General features: G+C 39.5%; 1 long non-coding RNA gene across 2 annotated transcripts; it reads left to right on the top strand.

The window, feature by feature from the left end:
• The first annotated feature begins 2,202 nt into the window (after window positions 1–2,202).
• On the top strand, window positions 2,203–2,633 carry LOC132797916 (uncharacterized). Of its 2 annotated transcripts, none has more exons than XR_009633822.1 (3): window positions 2,203–2,288; window positions 2,372–2,449; window positions 2,543–2,633. It is a non-coding gene; the product is annotated as an uncharacterized LOC132797916 (long non-coding RNA). The 2 variants fall into 2 exon arrangements; XR_009633823.1 differs by having other exon boundaries at window positions 2,496–2,575.
• Window positions 2,634–18,090: the final 15,457 nt, after the last annotated feature.

Below are 18,090 nucleotides of genomic sequence, written 5' to 3'. Positions count from 1 at the left end.
ACAGAAGACAACGACGGACGAATGCAGTGTATCGGCAGCCAGAACAGGCGGCTGATACTCTGCGACGATCGAACCGTAGGCAGGACTGACTATCGACGAATCGAACAAACAGAAAACTCAGAATTTAGGAGACTACGACGAACAACAGTAGCATTTAGAGAGCCTGAACAGCAGGCTGATACTGTACGAAGATCGAGACGTAGGCAGAACGTACAGTACAGGACAGTAGAGCAGATTCATAACTCTGAATTTAGGAGGGAACGACGGGCAGACGTAACTTTTAGAGAGCCTGAACAGCAGGCTGATACTGTACGAAGATCGAGACATAGGCAGAACGTACAGTACAGGACAATAGAGCAAATTCAGAACTCTGAATTTAGGAGAGAAAGACGAGCGGACGTAGCATTTAGAGCGCCTGAACAGGCTGACACTTTAAGAAGACATATACGTAGACGGGATACAATGTACAGGACCAACGAACAAAGACGAAACTCGGCATTAAGGGCAGCGAGACGGACAGATCTTGAATGGCGTCTATTAGAGAGGGAACTAGATCGGGTTAATAGGTCACAAGTTAGAAATAATCTTACTAGGAGGATTATTGAACAGGTGCGCAACACCGGCGCGCGTCGAAGTGCCCGGTTATTAGCGCGACAAGCAGCATTTGACGCCTCAAGACGACTTAGCCAAAGAGTTAGTCAATATAGGGAAATATATAGTCAATATAGGAAATTACCTGATTGCCTTAAAGGCCTCACTCCATTAGAGGAACGCCTCATTTCTCCTCGTCTTCCATTTATGATTATAAAGTCTTTAGGTCATGAGCGTCAGAGTGCAATTAAAGGAGCTGTAGTTAATGTTCCAATACCAATAAGTAACATCGTAACATCCCTCCCACGGGCTTTTCATGAAGCCGAGGTCCTACAGCTCCACCTCAAGCCTAGAATGGAATATAGCCATGATTTCATGGCCGAAACCATAAGACCCTTAAGAATAGCTGACGCAATTAGGTATTTAGCGAATACAGAACTTTATAGAAAACATAGTGTAGTTTTAAATGAACAGTGGTTGTCTACTTATACAACTAAAACTGTTCCCTTCATAGCATCTCAAGCAGACGCAGAATTTGTGGAGCGACTTGAGCGAAGAATTCAAAATCCAGCACATCAGGATGATGCTGAGATAGAGGAGCTCAATCCTGGGGGTCAAGAAACACTGCTTGAGAATAACCAAATAGACAACGCTGCCATGCAGAGAATCACCCTGGCTCCAAGCGAAGGCCAACGACCCCTAGACATGATTCTCGATGCTGACTCGGAAGAGTTGGCATTCCCTACAATTTATGCTGGCATAAAAAGAACTTGTCCCCTTAGTTTTTCCGCAATTATAAAATCTGAGCTTCGAAATGTAGATAGGAGAGGTTGTCGAATTGACAAATTATTATTCAATTATAAGAAGTTAGAGCTGATCCAAATGAGTAGTAATATTACAATTTGCTTAAGAAAACAAAGCGCCTCACGCGCCAATACAGCGTCTAACGCTCTCAACGATGAGCATATAGATAGCATTATTCGCCACGATGAAGGCTATAGGGTACTGAAGGGTGTTCGCACGTCTCCTGCTCACTGGGAAGCAGAAAAGAAAAAGGTAATGGCGATGATTCGACAATTCGGTCTACCAAACTTTTTCATCACTCTGTCAGCTGCTGAGACACGGTGGGCGGAATTATTAGTTTTATTGAAGGGGAATATAGATAGGCAGCAAGTTATAGAAGAAGAAGCGTCGAATTTTAGTTTTAGTGAAAAGGCTCGTTTGATTAGGTCAGATCCTGTAACTTGTGCACGGTATTTTGATTATAGATATCATCAGGTTTTAACAATTATGAAGAGGGAGGGGGCGTTTTCGAAAATCATCCCGTTCTCAAGTATTATCGGCGTGTTGAATTCCAACAGCGAGGTTCGCCTCATATTCATGGCATGTTGTTAAATCAAGCGCCTTGTCCCACTGCACTATGGTCCCAAATCCCGATTTGGTGGCATAAAGTCAAAATTTCATGGAAGAAAATCTGAATTTTTTTATATATTTAAACTAGATACCCTATCAATAAATCAATAAATATTTTTGTCAAAAATGCAATCTTGCAATTTTTACAGATGTTTAAAGTCAGGTGATTGAGCAGCTGATTTTTGTGACAAAATTGGCGGGAAATTTTTAATAACTTTGAGCGCTTGGCAAATCTAAACTAAACAATATTTTTCTATTATTTAAAATGGATATTAAAGTTGGAGGTATGTTAATTACGAATAATAAACACAGTTTGTGTGGTAATTTGATTAACGTTATATATTTGTACTGTTTTGTGTTGTCCAAGGAAATCAAAAAGCTGACAAAAGTGTTCGTCTTCTGTAGAGGAAAAAAAGGTGTTCTGCGTATTTGTGCGTTGTTTAATGTATGTTAAACAATAGTAGACACTTTATATTAAATTTTAATAATAGTTTGGTTTGCGGCTTTTTGCGGCTTTTCCGATGCTTTAATTATTTAGATGTGCTTGAATTCTGTCACGCCACGTTGCTGGACGTGTGGATGGACAGCGGGCGCCACTCTTCCGCGCTGGTTGAACTTGTATTTGGTCAAATAGATGAATGTACACTGAGTGACGACAAAAAAGAGAGCAATAAATAAAAAAAAAAAAAAAAAAATTTAAATAAAATATCACGTATACGTCATGATGTCTATATGGGCATTGGAGTAGGCGTGGTCAAACTTACTTGAAAGTTTGCTTAAATATTTAGAGTGGTCTATTAATGAAGTATGCCAAGTTTCAGCTCGATAGATGCAATATTCGATTTTATGCCACCAAATCGGGATTTGGGACCATAGTGCACTGTAAGCCTGCTCAGCCTAACTGAGCAGTTACATTTACTCTCAATCTTGCGCTCTTCTTTGCTACAGTTGTTACATTTTAGTTATAAGCTTTCGCTCAACTTTTGTTTTCCTTTAACTACTAATGTCGGAATAACCGGCAAACAATAAATTGTCACTCTCTTTTCGCAACTAGCAAACGAATCAGACGCGTTTTAATTTTGCGCATCAGCAGCCTTCAAAGTGTCTCATCTTTTTTGCTCCCAACAACAACAATATATTTTTCGATTTTCGTAATTTTACATGGCGCCCGAGCAGGGACTACAAAAGACTTTGTTGATTTGATAATTAAACATAAAGAAAATTCAATTATTGCAATTGATAAGTTTAATTAATTTTCACACCTTGTTGGCAGCTGAGTGCGTATAATTACAAACACATTCGTTTGCGTTGTTTCGTTGCTGGCCTTTTGGATTTATGGATCAATCAGAAGTCAACAGCTCTTCTGATCAACAGGTAACAGTGTCAACAACTGGAAAACTTTGTTAATAACTTTGGACCTGGTGACATTCATTGTGATTGTTTCCCAGTTCAGACTGTTATATCTTGTATTAAACAAGAGTCCAGTTGCCTGACACTGATTATTGAATTGTAGTGAACAGTTGATGCAAGACACATAAGTGAAAATCAAGTGCCGAAACATTCGAACCCCTCGCAACTTTATGATTATGCTTTCAGGTTCTTTACATTACATTGAGTTACAATAATAGCACTCGCGCATAATTTCAGTTATTTTTCGCTCTCTTTATTTGGTAATCTTCGCTCTCGCTTGCCTTATAAGCTTCGCTCTCGCTTTGTTCCATCATCTTCGCTCTCGCTTGCTTAATAAGTTTCGCTCTCGGTTTGGTCGATCATCTTCGCTCTCGTTCGAACACAACGTTTTCGCTCTTGCTTTGCTTGTTCGGCGCCGCTCAAACTAACATTGAAGCTACGCTCACTGTTGAGTTTGACAGAAGAAACATTCTCTTGAGTTTTGCATTGGTGTTTCTCTTAATAGTAAAGTGTGTTTTCTCTTTGCTTAACTTGAACAACCCAGAAACATACACCAAGTCGCAATGTCGAAAGATAAAGGGAAGACTGAATTAAATCAAACCGTGATTGAAAATTGCCATAGTGCAAAATTAACGCTGTTATTTTCTAGATTATCAAAGCTAGAAGAAAGTATTGAGAGGCTTAGATTAACAGTGATAAATGAAACAGGTTCCATCAATAAAATTGAGATCCAATGTCGTTTGGATATACTAAATAAATACATTGCAGACCCGGATAATTCTAGCCGTGCTTCTTTAGAAGAATTGTGCATTAAGACAAGGTCGTTGTATCTGATTAGTTTAAAGGAGCCCGATTCGGACCGAGTTGCTCAGCCAGCATCGTATAGGTCGCACTTGCCCAAAATGAACTTACCAAAGTTCAATGGTAAGCACTCAGAATACAAGCAGTTCATAAGCCTTTTCGAAAGTCTTGTAGATTCTGATAGGTCGCTTTCAAACATTGAAAAGTTTAATCACTTGATCTCATGTCTGTCTGATGAGGCATTAGGAACAATAAAGGCGTTCCAAGTTTCCGGTGTAAATTACCCAAAGGCTTTAGAAAACTTGAGGCGTGTATATGACAACAAATGTCTTATATTCTTCGAAACAATCGCACAATTGTTTCATATCTCGCCTATGAATAAACCTTCGGCATCTGGGTTGAGAACCTTTATAGATACTGTTTCGGCAATTTTTGAAAATTTGTTGTCACTAGGAGATGAACGGGACATCACCAACTCGATTCTCATACACATTGTATTGTCAAAGGTTGACCAAATCAAAGTATGAAGAACAGCTCGATTATAACAGGCTTCCACAATGGTCTGATTGTGTCGATGTTTTGAATAGGCGCTACCAGCATATTTCAGCTGAGGAAAGCTCGAAATATAGAACGAGCCCTAAGCCAGAACCGAGTCCCAAACGGACTACCAAAGCGTCGTATTCAGCGTCTAAGTCCAGCAACCCTAGTTGTCAGTTCTGTAACGCGAATCATTTTATAAGCAGTTGCGAAGGCTTCAGTGCACTGCCGGTTACAGAACGATTCAGTTTCGCCAAGACCCAGAACCTTTGTTTAAACTGCTTGCAGTCTGGGCATAGAATATCCAGCTGCACATCTTCAAAATGCAGAGTGTGTTCTAAATCGCACAATACATTGCTGCATAGATTCGATGCGTCAGCTCAGCCTCAGACCACGAGTATGAGCCAGCAGCAACATCAACAGCCTAATAGCTCGAGCGGCCAAGCATCGTCACATCCAGCGCACGTAGCTAAGCTAACAGCAGAAATTGACCATGTCATTCTGGCTACCGCTGTTGTGAAAATTCGCGATAGATTCGGTCAATTCCAATTGGCCAGGGCTTTGTTGGATTCTGGGTCTCAGGTCAATTTCATGACTGAAGAATTGGCCCAAGCCCTAAGGTTGTCGCGAGCCAACAAGTGTTTGACAGTTACGGCTATAGGAACGTCAAATTTGGTAGCCCGACATGAAGTGTCAACAACGATATCATCTAGTGTTAACAAACATCAGTTTGACGCCGATTTTTGGGTGCTGAAATCAATTTCGAACCAGCAGCCAGACAGCTTGATTCCAGTTAGGCAGTTACAAATACCGGCTAACGTGGAATTGGCTGATCCTTATTTCTACAAGCCGCAGAGAATCGACTTGCTATTAGGAGCCGATTCCTTTTTCGACCTTTTGTGCACAGGCCAAATTAAATTGAATGACAGTGGCCCTCTGTTACAAAAACTCTGCTAGGGTGGATTGTGTCAGGGCGGTGCAAAAGTATTCCGAGTCAGAACCCATTATGTGGTGCAACGACGTACTCGTCGGAAGATTTAAAACTTGACTCGCTGATAGAAAGGCTATGGGACTTAGAAAAGTTCTAGACTTATCGAGCGCTGCTAAATATTCGTCAGAGCAAAGAGCCTGCGAACAGGACTTTGTTGACCGAGTGACAACTCTATCGACAGGGCGATTAGAAGTTAGTCTTCCTTTTAAAACAGACCCAAGAATACTTGGTTCGTCCTTCGAAACGGCAAAACGTCGGTTTCTTTCACTTGAACGCAAGGTTTCAAGAAACGCAACATTAAAGGAAATGTATGTTAGTTTCATGAAAGAATATATAGAACTTGGTCATATGTCTCCCGTTGATTTTCCACCAGGACCACACTATTTTATACCACATCGGTACGTCCTGAGGCCTGATAGTGCCACCACCAAACTCTCGTCGCTAATTCGCTTTTGTCTTAGTCGGGTTGCCCTCACGGCAGATATTACTAAAATGTATAGACAAGTAAGCATGTCTCCAAAAGATCGGATGTTTCAATTTATTGTCTGGCGTGAAAATCCGTCAGAAAAGCTTCAAATTTACCAACTGAATACAGTTACTTATGGCACTGCGTCTGCTCCTTTTCTGGCCATACGAAGCCTTCACGAACTTGGTGTTCGTCATAAGGAAACACATCCTCTTGGAGCTAAAGTCGTCTGCAATGACTTCTACGTCGATGACATGCTTACTGGAGCTGACGATGCTGACACGCTGAAGGAGATTTGTGTCCAAGTGTCAGATATCCTAAGCTCTGGTGGTCTCCAATTGGCCAAATGGTACTCCAACAACCCTACTTTAATCAATGGGAATGAAACTGATAAAGTTCTCAGTTTCAATGACACAGATTCGACCAAAACATTGGGCATGCGGTGGACGCCAAAATCTGATATATTTCGATATCATTTGGATTCCAGCTTCACCGAACTTAGCCCAACAAAACGCAACGTTTTGTCTGTGACAGCTCGTATGTTCGACCCACTTGGCTTGCTGAGCCCCATCAGTATTAAAGCCAGAATCTTACTGCAAGAGCTCTGGCAAAATCATCTAGCATGGGACGAAACCATCCCTATGCAGATGCATACGAGATGGGAGAGATTTAAAGAAAATCTACTAAACCTTGATAAAGTATCCATGCCACGATACACCAATTCCAGCAAAGCCAAGATCCAAATTCATGGATTTGCAGACGCTTCCAGCCACGCTTATGGCTGCTGTTTATATATACGAGCTAATCAGAATGGAAAAGTGAAATGTAAATTGCTTACATCAAAAGCAAAAGTTGCGCCTTTAAAACCAAGTCGATCCCAAGACTTGAGTTGTGTGCAGCGTATTTACTGGCGCAGTTGTGGTCGTACGTCAAGCCAATGCTTGGCAAGTGCAGAATCGAGAGTGTGCATTTTTGGACAGATTCAGAAATCACACTGTATTGATTAGAATGTCGCCTTCTTCGCTAGCAACATTCGTAGCAAATCGTGTATCCAGTATACAAGACCTCACACAAGATGTTACATGGAGACATGTGCCTTCTGCGTCAAACCCTGCCGATATCTGTTCACGTGGTTGTGACATCGATGAATTAGTCGACTCGATATGGTTAGAAGGCCCACTATTCTTAATGGAAGAGCAGTGTGAGTGGCCTAAGAATCCTCATTTTTCATTGTTAACCGATTTAAAAACAGTGAAACAAAAAATCAGCTCAGGTTTGTTTAACTACCAACCCTGATTTTCTGTCATCTATACTGGCTCGCTTTTCTTCGTACAAAAGGTTGGTTCGAGTGATTGCCTATGTGTATAAATTCATTTGCTGGCCAAAACTAAAAATTGTTCTTTAGCACTTAGTAAACAGGAGTTGTATTTTGCCTCGTTAAAGTTATTTGAATTGGTTCAGCGGTCCGAATTGAACTTGGAATTTAAAACTAAAAGCAAATCAATTAGTTCAACCAAATGTTCAATCTCTCGCTCCATTTATTCAGAATATCTCTTAGCCAGGAAAATCTCTTTCGTTGATCCGCGTAGGTGGCAGACTATTAAATGCACCGATTGACAACGATGCCAAGTTTCCAATCTTAATGTCAAAAATTCGCCCTTGATCAGAATGTATTTAAGAGACTTGCATCAGACCAACTGTCATGCTGGTGTTAAAACTATGATTTCGCTCTTAAGGCAAAGAATTTGCTAGAAGAGAATGCACACAAATAGTTCGTGGTTGCATTCTTTGTTTTCGATACAAGCCAAAACTAATGGAACAAGTAATGGGGCAGTTACCAACTGATCGCTTGATTGCTAAACGTCCATTTCACATTTGTGGCGTTGATTTTTGCGGACCCATAAATGTTTCCTTGAGAATTCGGGGACGGCCTCCTTTAAAATGTATATAGCAGTATTTGTGTGTTTTGCATCAAAGGCTGTTCATCTAGAACTGGTTGCTGACTTGTCCACTAACTGTTTTTATTAACCCTAAAAGCTTCATCGCAAGGCGTGGCGTTCCACTTCGGATGTATTCGGACAACGCCACCAACTTCGTCGGGACAAACAACCTACTCAAGGAGCTACAGATGGAGTTCTCGAAGCAGCAGGAGAAACTGCAGTTGTTCGCGTCGGAGATAGGGATGGAATGGCACTTCATCCCTCCTCGAGCCCCACATTTCGGAGGGCTGTGGGAAGCCGCGGTGAAATCCGCAAAGCATCTCCTCGTCCGGCAAATGGCCAACGCGTCACTGGCGGAAAGCGAGGTCAGAGCTCATCTGGCAGATGTCGAGGCCATTCTCAACTCGCGGCCTCTTACTCCACTCAGCTCCGATCGTAACGATGGCGAGGCTCTAACGCCGGGCCATCTTCTAATCGGGCAAGCCATTCGTTCGCTGCCGCAAGGATCCGTGCCAGACAGGCCCAACAAAGAGCTGACGTATTTGCGACGGCAAATGTTATCCACGCTCAGACAGCGGTTTTGGCTCGCGTGGTCGAAGGACTACATCCACAACCTCCAAATCCGCACCAAATGGAAGTCTCCACAGCCCGGCTTGGAGGTCGGATGCCTCGTCCTGGTTCACGAGGACAACACGCCACCTCAGCGGTGGATAACTGGAAGGGTCGCAGGCGTAACCTGAGGAACAGACGGCCAAATACGGGTGGCCGAAATTAGAACGGGCACGTCGGGTATTCCAAGGTGGCCGGTGTTAAATCAAGCGCCTTGTCCCACTGTAAGCCTGCTCAGCCTAACTGAGCAGTTACATTTACTCTCAATCTTGCGCTCTTCTTTGCTACAGTTGTTACATTTTAGTTATAAGCTTTCGCTCAACTTTTGTTTTCCTTTAACTACTAATGTCGGAATAACCGGCAAACAATAAATTGTCACTCTCTTTTTCGCAACTAGCAAACGAATCAGACGTGTTTTAATTTTGCGCATCAGCAGCCTTCAAAGTGTTTTGCTCCCAACAACAACAATATATTTTTCGATTTTCGTAATTTTACACATGTTTTGGCTGAAAGATGCCCCTCTGTGGACTTCGAAAATGAATTGTTTATAGCCTCAGTCATTTCATTTATTGACCAATTCATTACCACAGATGTAACTGATACTGAGTTAGCTCAGTATATTGAATATCAGAAGCACAATCACGGACATTCTTGTATGCGTGAAGTGAGGGGTAACTCTATTTGTCGCTTCGGTATCCCATATTTTCCTTTGCCACAAACAGAAATTCTTCAGCCATTGGCTGAAAACTCTGAAAAACATTTCTCTTCATCAAGAAAATTTAAAAAGTTCAATCTCTTTTAAGTTTCCCATTTGATTCTGACTCTATAAGTCAATTAAGCATATTTGAGAATTTCCTATCTCATCAACAATTGAACCTTAGCTACGAGGACTATAAATATGCATTGAGATTTGGCTTGAAAAAGCCCCAAATATTTCTGAAGAGAACATTTGCAGCCATTAAAGTTAACGCTTACAATAAACATATTCTCTCAATGCAAAGGGCCAATATGGATATTCAGTTCATATTGGATCCCTATGCCTGTTGCAGTTATATAATTAATTATATCAACAAATCCCAACGAGGAATCTCCAAATTAATGCATGAAGCAGTGAACGAGATTCACAGAGGCAACTTCAGCATTAAACAAAAGCTGCAACATATTGGCCACAAATTTATCTCCGGCACTGAGATTTCTGCTCAGGAAGCCGCCTACTGTTGTCTAGGAATGCGTTTGTCTGAGACTAGCAACGCAGAAGTTTATATAAATACGTCACGACCAGAGCACAGAGTTCGAATGCTCAAATCTAGGCAACAGCTCCAAAATATGAATGAAGATTCCACCGATATTTATGTTTTAAGAATGCTGGATCATTATATTCAGCGGCCAGATAGTCTCGAAGGCCTGTGTTTAGCCGATTTTGCTGCAAATTACAATTTGCGAAATCCTGTCGGTCAACACGTCAAGATGCAGATGACGGTGGTGATGGAGAAAACGAGGTCCTAGGAAATTTAATTCAGGCTCTTCGTGATTGTAGTGGCTTCATTAGGGAACGGACCAAACCAGCAATTATTAGGTTTAGGAAGTTTAATCTGAATGCCGACAGAGAGAACTATTTTAGGGAACTTTAAATGTTATATTTTCCGTGGAGGGATGAACAGGTAGATTTGCTTAGTATAAATTGTGAAAGCGTGTATGCAGCAAACTTAGAATCTATTGGATTTAGGTATAGGAAATATAATGTTTTAGAGGATTTAGAAGACGTGCTTAGAAGAGCCATGGAAGCTGAGGGAAATTTTGAGGAACGGGATCAGGCAGATAGTTTAGATAATCATTTTAGGGCTTTGGCGATCCCTGAAATAAATTCTCAAGTAAATGTTTTGGACTTAAATGCCGTTAATGTTCCCGAAGATTCGGACAATGTCATCCGACTTATTAAGCTCCCGCCAATTATGTCACATGATGACTTAGCAAGCATCGTTAAATCTTTGAATCTTAAGCAAAAACTTATTTCCCGCATGTAATGCATAATGCTAAAGAAAAGAAAATTTTTTATGAGTTTGTAGGAGGCGGAGCAGGTGTTGGCAAGAGTAGATTAATTTCAGCTATTTTCCATTCCCTTTCGCAACTATATAATAGTAGGCCAGGTTGTGACCCCACCTCTGCTAAAATACTTTTGTGTGCTCCCACGGGTAAAGCAGCTTTTGGAATTGGAGGTTCAACCCTGCATTCCATGTTCTCACTTCCAGTGAATCAGTCCGGGTCCTCCTTTAAAGATTTAGGTGCAGATTTACTGAATACACTTCGCTCAAGGTTTATAGATCTTAAGCTTTTAATTATTGATGAAATCTCAATGGTCGGTGCCAAAATGTTATCTCACTTAGATGCTCGTCTTAAGCAAATTTTTGCTAACAGGGAAACCTCATTTGGAGGAATTTCAGTAATTGTTTTTGGCGATCTCAGACAACTACGTCCCGTAGGAGATCGATGGATTTTCCAATCCACTACATCGTCGCATGATCCATACAGCGCTATATTTGGGTCTGCTTTGTGGGATATTTTTAAGTTTTTTGAGCTCGCAGAGATTATGCGACAACGAGACGATCAAGCATTTGCGCTAGCGCTTAATAACATGGCATCCGGTCAAATGACAATAAATGACATTAATTTACTTAGATACGCAAGAATTAAATAGACTTTAATTTACAGTATCAATTTTGGGCACATTTTCCAGTTTTTTTTTTTACTATGGGTAGCGGGTATCTCACAGTCGAGCTCACTCGACTGTAGCTTTCTTTACTTGTTTCGCAATGAAATCGATTTTCCAATTTTTCAAAGAGCTTATTTAGAAATAATAAGTCCAAATAATATAACTAAAATAATGAAAACAAGCTTGAAATTAATTGACTTACAAACTTTCGCAGAGTTTACAGAATTAATTTTAAAACACATAAAAGTTATTACATCCAAGAATAGAAAAACAATAAATTGGTTTAATATTATTACCCTGATTACCAGAAACTAATACAAAACTTAATTAATGAATGTGAAATTTGCAACATAGCTAAAACCGAACATAGAGATACAAAACTCACGTTCGAAATAACACCCGAAGTACTTAATGTTAGGGACAAATATGTAATAGATTTTTATGATAGATAAGAAACAATTTCTTTCTTATATAGATATTGATTCCAAATTCAAAACATTAGTTGAAGTCCAAAGTAGAGATTGGCTAGAAGCTAAAAGAGCTTTACTAAAAGTTTTCAATGAAATGGGAAAGCCCATAGAAATTAAAGCAGACAAAGATTGAGCATTTATTAGTGTAGGTTTGCAGATTTGGTTGCAAGAAGAAAACATAAAATGAACATAACTACAAGTAAGACAGGAACATCAGATATAGAAAGGTTTCACAAAACTATAAATGAAAAGTTAAGAATAATAGGAAGCAACGATAATGTAGAAAATAAAATAACGAAGTTTGAAACAATATTATACATTTATAATCATAAAACAAAACATAATGCAACTAATAGAACTCCAGCAGATATTTTTATTTATGCAGGAACCCCTGAGTATAACTCACAAGAGAATAAAATAAATCAAATAAATAACCTCAATAAAAATAGAAATGATTTTGAAATAGATACACGATTCAGACAAGCTCCATTGGTTAAATCAAAAACAACAAATCCTTTCAAAAAGACAGGTAATATAAAGAAGCTTGATGAAAAACATTTTGAAGAATCTTTCGAACATCATTGTTTAACTATAAACGTAACACAAATATAGAATTCTTTTGATTTATTATTAACTCAAAGCGATATCTTTAATAAGTGCCCCAAATAAAGTATTTGTTGGCGCATTTGATGTACATTAGTTAAGATAATGAAGTTGTCAAATGAAGTTATGTTATTAGAATAAGGGCGAAGCGAGAGCGCAATAAAGCTTTCGTTCTTCTCTCTGAGCGAATTTGTAACGAATCACTAGTGTAGTATTCGTCGGGTGCTGGTGTTGGGTCTATTAGCGTGGCGTACGCGCTGGCTTCTCCGGGCTTTGCTCAGATAGCATGGGGTTCAAGGAAAGGGCCAACTAATAGGACGCACCACTTATAATAATAATACATTTTACATTCGCGTACATATAGGAAGACAGAGAAGAAGGAGTGTAATGGAAAGGTTACACTAAACAATAGTGAAAGAGAAGAGAAAGGGAAGGAGAGGAAGGTAGGTTAACAAAGGAGACGGAGCCACTCTCTAATGCCACACAACTGTTATTGTGTGCAGACGCCCACCCTACCGTGATCCTGCATTCATTGCCAAAAACTAAAAGTTGGCAGGATCTAAGAGACCGTGGTTCGGCTAACCTACTCCTGCTTGGTTCCAAATAAAAGTTAACAATTAAACGGACATACTTAATTTTTAACATATGACAAAAATAATTTGAATATTACCAACATTATGAAATGACAAAAAATATGACAAGAAAAAATAAATAAATAAATAGATTAACGGACTAACATGGTAAGTGTGTATGAGGCGGAAATTATTAAAATAAGGCAAAAAGAAAAAAATAAATAAAGAAAAACTAAAAATAATTAACCTATAAATATAAAATATGATCTAGCATAAATATAATATAATTAATTATTTTTGCATTTAAATGTTGAATAAATTAAGAGAAGGAAAAAAAATTAGCTAAAATGAACTAGTTTTGGTACATTTAGAATGCAATGTTAGACCATCACACCGAATATAGGCATAACTATGAGGATCAGCTGATGGCTGTCACTCAATGAAATGTTTTGCTATTGACCGCTGGGACTGCAGACAGCTGTAGCAGCGCTATGGTCAGATGGACCACAAGTAACAGGGAAGCTTTAGCCCTAGCTTATATATTAGGTTGGCCAAAAAGTCTTGCGGTATTTTTATTGAATTTTCAATTGTTCATAAAATTGGTTAGAATAATGCGATTTAAGTCAAATATGCGCCGTTTTGTTCGATGACGAGTTCCCAACGAGATGCCAACTTCATAATGCCCTCTTATAGAAGCTCGCTTTTCTATTGGCAAAAACTCGGAGAGCCAATTTTCACAGGACTCTCTTGTGGCCAATTTCCGACTACCAAGGTTTGTGACGCTATAACTCACGAACGACTCAAGACAAACAACAATAAATCAAACACGTGTTAGCGCGGGAAAAGAGCTTTCCAAAAGGTATCGCATGAACCGATTCGATAAATAGAACTAGAACTACGCGCTTGCAAAGACACCTATCGGAAATACCGCAAGACTTTTTGGCCAACCTAATATTATTAATTAGTTAGAGTGGAACAGACTTACATACATTAGAGACTCCCACGCAGAAAGATCTTTCCTTGTGTTGGTGCCTGTCTGTGATGTATCTGTGGGGAATAATAATAATAATTGCGAGCTTTTGCGCCTGCATGAAAGCTGCTTGCTATGACCGGTAGCGTCGATCAAAACAAAGGCAATACAAAAACATTAAATTTTATAACTAAATACAAGTTTACAAAGATATTTTGCCTATAGGTGTTGCCTTACATGCATTCTTAAATGATTGCCATCTCTATTTTATACAATAGTACTGTGAGGTAGTTGTCTAAATTAAAGTTGCAACAAAAATAAACATCTGATTGTCACAAATCAAAGCATCAGCTGATGCGCCAAAGCCTTAATTAAGTTGGCAACTCTACTTAGCATAGCTCAACTGTTGAGTCTATCGAACGGGGAGTAGTGCAATGATCCACACAGAGATGCTTTGAGCACTCACTAAGGGCAGCCATCTTCACTTTTGCAACTTTTCACTGAGAACATACATTTACATCAGACCAAAAATTGCAAAGAAAAATTGCAAAAATAAAAATAAAATAATACTGCAACCAAGCCAACAATTTTGGCATCCAAGGTTTTCTTTTGTCGCCAACTTGGATTGGCCGGATCTTTAGAGAATTTAGAATTGCTAAATTTTCTCTTTGCCACTGATTGGTAAGTTGTGTCAATCTGATTAGACCTTGCGGTAAAATGTTATTTTATGCAGCTTATTGGTCATACCGCTGGCAATTGCACACGCTAGACCCTCCATAGAGTGTAATAGGTGTTGCACATTGCGGTCGTCGCCTTTACCCCCACCCCTTTTGAACAGATGCCACGTGCGAAGCGAAGGCGGCTCTTCACCCTAACCTGCAAGCCTAAGGGAGTATTGGTGAAGGCAGCGAACCTCGCTGCGAACAGCCAGCTAGAGCGAGAATAAGGCAATAATCTTGCGGCAGCGAAACTTCGCTGCAGATTATCAAGCGATACTAGAGACGTTCAAAGGAGCGTAGATCTTCCGGCGAGATCTACGGCTCCACAAAACACGCCAGTACCATCTGCATTGGATTGTTTTCGTTCGTAAAATGCACTAAGAGTGCCAACATGGTTTGAAAAACTGAAAAGTTAAATTGAATTTGTATTTAGTACTTGTCAAAATCAACTAACTCATTTCTTCGACCTTTATAACTTTAATAACCCTTTATCATCTTTAACAGCTATCATCAACATTCATATATGCTACGACGGATTCATCAGTTATCAGGCCTGCTAACATCGATGGAAAGTGCGTAAGTACGGCATAGCCGTGTCTGTAATTATAGTTGATTGGGGTTGTGATTGTGAAGCCCTCGTTTCCTTGTTGGTCCGTGTTGGTTACCTATCTTTCGTATTATTAAGTCATGAAGACAACCGTTTAAGTAAAACAAATTAACGTAACGATAAATAAAAGCTCAATAAATCAAGCACTATTGTTAACTAGAGATAATTTTTATAAACAAAATGAAGTATGTTTATTAAATTACTGTATATCATGGAGAAGAAAACAATGATGTGTTAACTTTTTGATTCTAATTGGGCACTGAATATGCGAGCGTTTGAGATAATGCGAAATGAGTACTGTCCCTCTCCCTAGTATTACACTCTGTCTACACTTTAATTTATGATGACTTACTACCCAGTCGAAGCCAAAGACCCACCCCAGCCCTGAACTGAGCCGGCAAGTTAGCTAGACAGACTAGGCTTAGACGAGTAGAACCTCGTGGTGTTCGTCACATAATTAAATGGCGCCCAACTCGTGAGGCCTATGGAAAATAAAAATTTCCTCATCAAACTATTCATTCTTTTATTGAAAACATAGATGTATGAATTTTCTGCCTTCTGGATTGGCTGTTTACTGATGAGAAAGTCGGAAGCAGACCAGGCGAAAAGAACATACATAGCGGATTCATTAATTGATAGTGTTATCAATGAATTAAACCTGCTAAATACAATTTTCTGACCAATAATGTGATTAAGGAAATTTTTTGTAGAATTGGATGAATTTCGATTCGCTACCGAATCATTGTTAGGCCCAGTACACAATATTGTGTTGTGGTATTGAAATCGAGAATTGTTCAGTATTGGTTAATATCGATCTGTTCCTCTTTCAATCACAAACACTCATCAAATACGTTACTAATCAAAGTAGATTCAGACTCTCAGTACTCACTTCACATTATCTTAAAATCGCATTGAAGGGTAAGTCCCAAACTTAAAAACTTAAAAACTTAAAACTTGAACACTATATTATCGCATATCGTAAACTTATTTTTGTCAATTACCTTATCTATATCGAATACCGTACTAGTTCACATTCATACTTTAATTCATTATGCCGGTTACTCGCAGCCACGAAAACCTCGCATCAGCTAGTTCATTAATTCTTTGCAAAATTTGCAATGATTTAAAATCGTCTGAATTTGAATTAGTAAAACCCCTTGTAGTCATAACTTTCACTCCGAATGTATATCCAATTGGCTCAATACTAGCGAAACTTGTCCAACTTGCAAAAGCCGTGCAGGATAGGAGATATTTTTGGCTCAGAACAATCTGAAGGGTTAAGCATGCTTCATACAGTTGCAGCACCCCCAGTTTCACGCGATGCCTCGGGAGCCTCTGGCACAAAACCGCGAGAGCGACCCAAAACAAGAGCTAATCAGAGAGAGAATCTCATGAGAAATGCTGCACGAGCAAGTCACCTACCCCGATCATCAATAGGAAGTATAACCGCACCCGTTCCAGCTGTGTCTGAACAACGAGTTCAAGGACTTATCACTTCTTCACTCGATAACTTTCGAGCTGAACTAGTCGCTACTATCGCTGATCAGGTTGAATTTGCCTTCAGAAACTTAAATATTGCCGCCCAACCGCCAATAGTTCGTTCCGAGGAACCGCAATTGGAATGGGATAACGAAATTCCAGATCCGAATAACGAAGGATCGGGGCAATCAGGAAATATATCTGGTAGTCTCGATCGGCCTGACCGAATTTCCAGTACCATTGTTAATTGGCATCTTAAGTTCAGTGGTACACCAACTGATATAACAATCGATGACTTTATATATCGAATAAATTGCTTGACCTCTCGTTGTTTGAGCGGAAACTTTGATACGTTGTATTAGTTCGCTCACTTACTATTCTCAGGTCCAGCGTTAACATTCTATTGGAGGTTTCATCGTAGCTCTCATCATACGAATTGGTATAATCTTTGTTCTCGTTTATGCGAAAGATACCAAAATCAAAGAACCGATGAAGACATAAAAGATAGCTTACGACGCAGGAAACAAAAGTTTAATGAACCTTTCGATGAATATCTGGATGCTATGTTGAACATAGCAGATACGCTTAATTCTCGTCTATCCGATACCGAATTGGTCTCTTATGTTAAAGAGAATTTGAAACCAGATCTTCGACATGAACTATTACATGTTCCAGTTTCAAATTTAGCTATCCTTCGTAGAGAATGTCACAAACATGAAGAATTCTACTCACAACTGCAAAACATCAAAATCGATCGAATAACCCCAACCGAGTTGTTCATGAGATTGCTTTAGAAAAAAGACCTGGAGTTAGGCTCGGAAGATGAAGACTCAGAATCAGCAGATGTAAATGCTATGAAGTATTCTGATAATTTCAAATGCTGGAATTGCGATGAAATTGGTCATCGTTACCAGGATTGCCTGAAATCACGTCGTATATTTTGTTATGGCTGTGGAAAACTTGACACATATAAACCAAACTGTACAAAATGTAAAACCAAACAGGAAAACTCGCAGAAGGGTATTCGCTTACCACCAAAAGCGGATATCCGCAATTAAAAATAGAAACAAATTCTCTAGAGTATTCTCAACCACCTGCTATATCGAATAACTTACCTGACTTACGAAGTCATCGACATTTTATACCTTATCATTTGCGATTAAGAAAAATACACACATCTCCAAAATCGCGTGCTGCTCATC

This window comes from Drosophila nasuta, unplaced genomic scaffold (assembly GCF_023558535.2).
Source record: "Drosophila nasuta strain 15112-1781.00 unplaced genomic scaffold, ASM2355853v1 ctg31_pilon, whole genome shotgun sequence".
Taxonomy (NCBI): Eukaryota; Metazoa; Arthropoda; class Insecta; order Diptera; family Drosophilidae; genus Drosophila; species Drosophila nasuta.
This window is presented reverse-complemented; position numbering and strand designations above follow the sequence as displayed.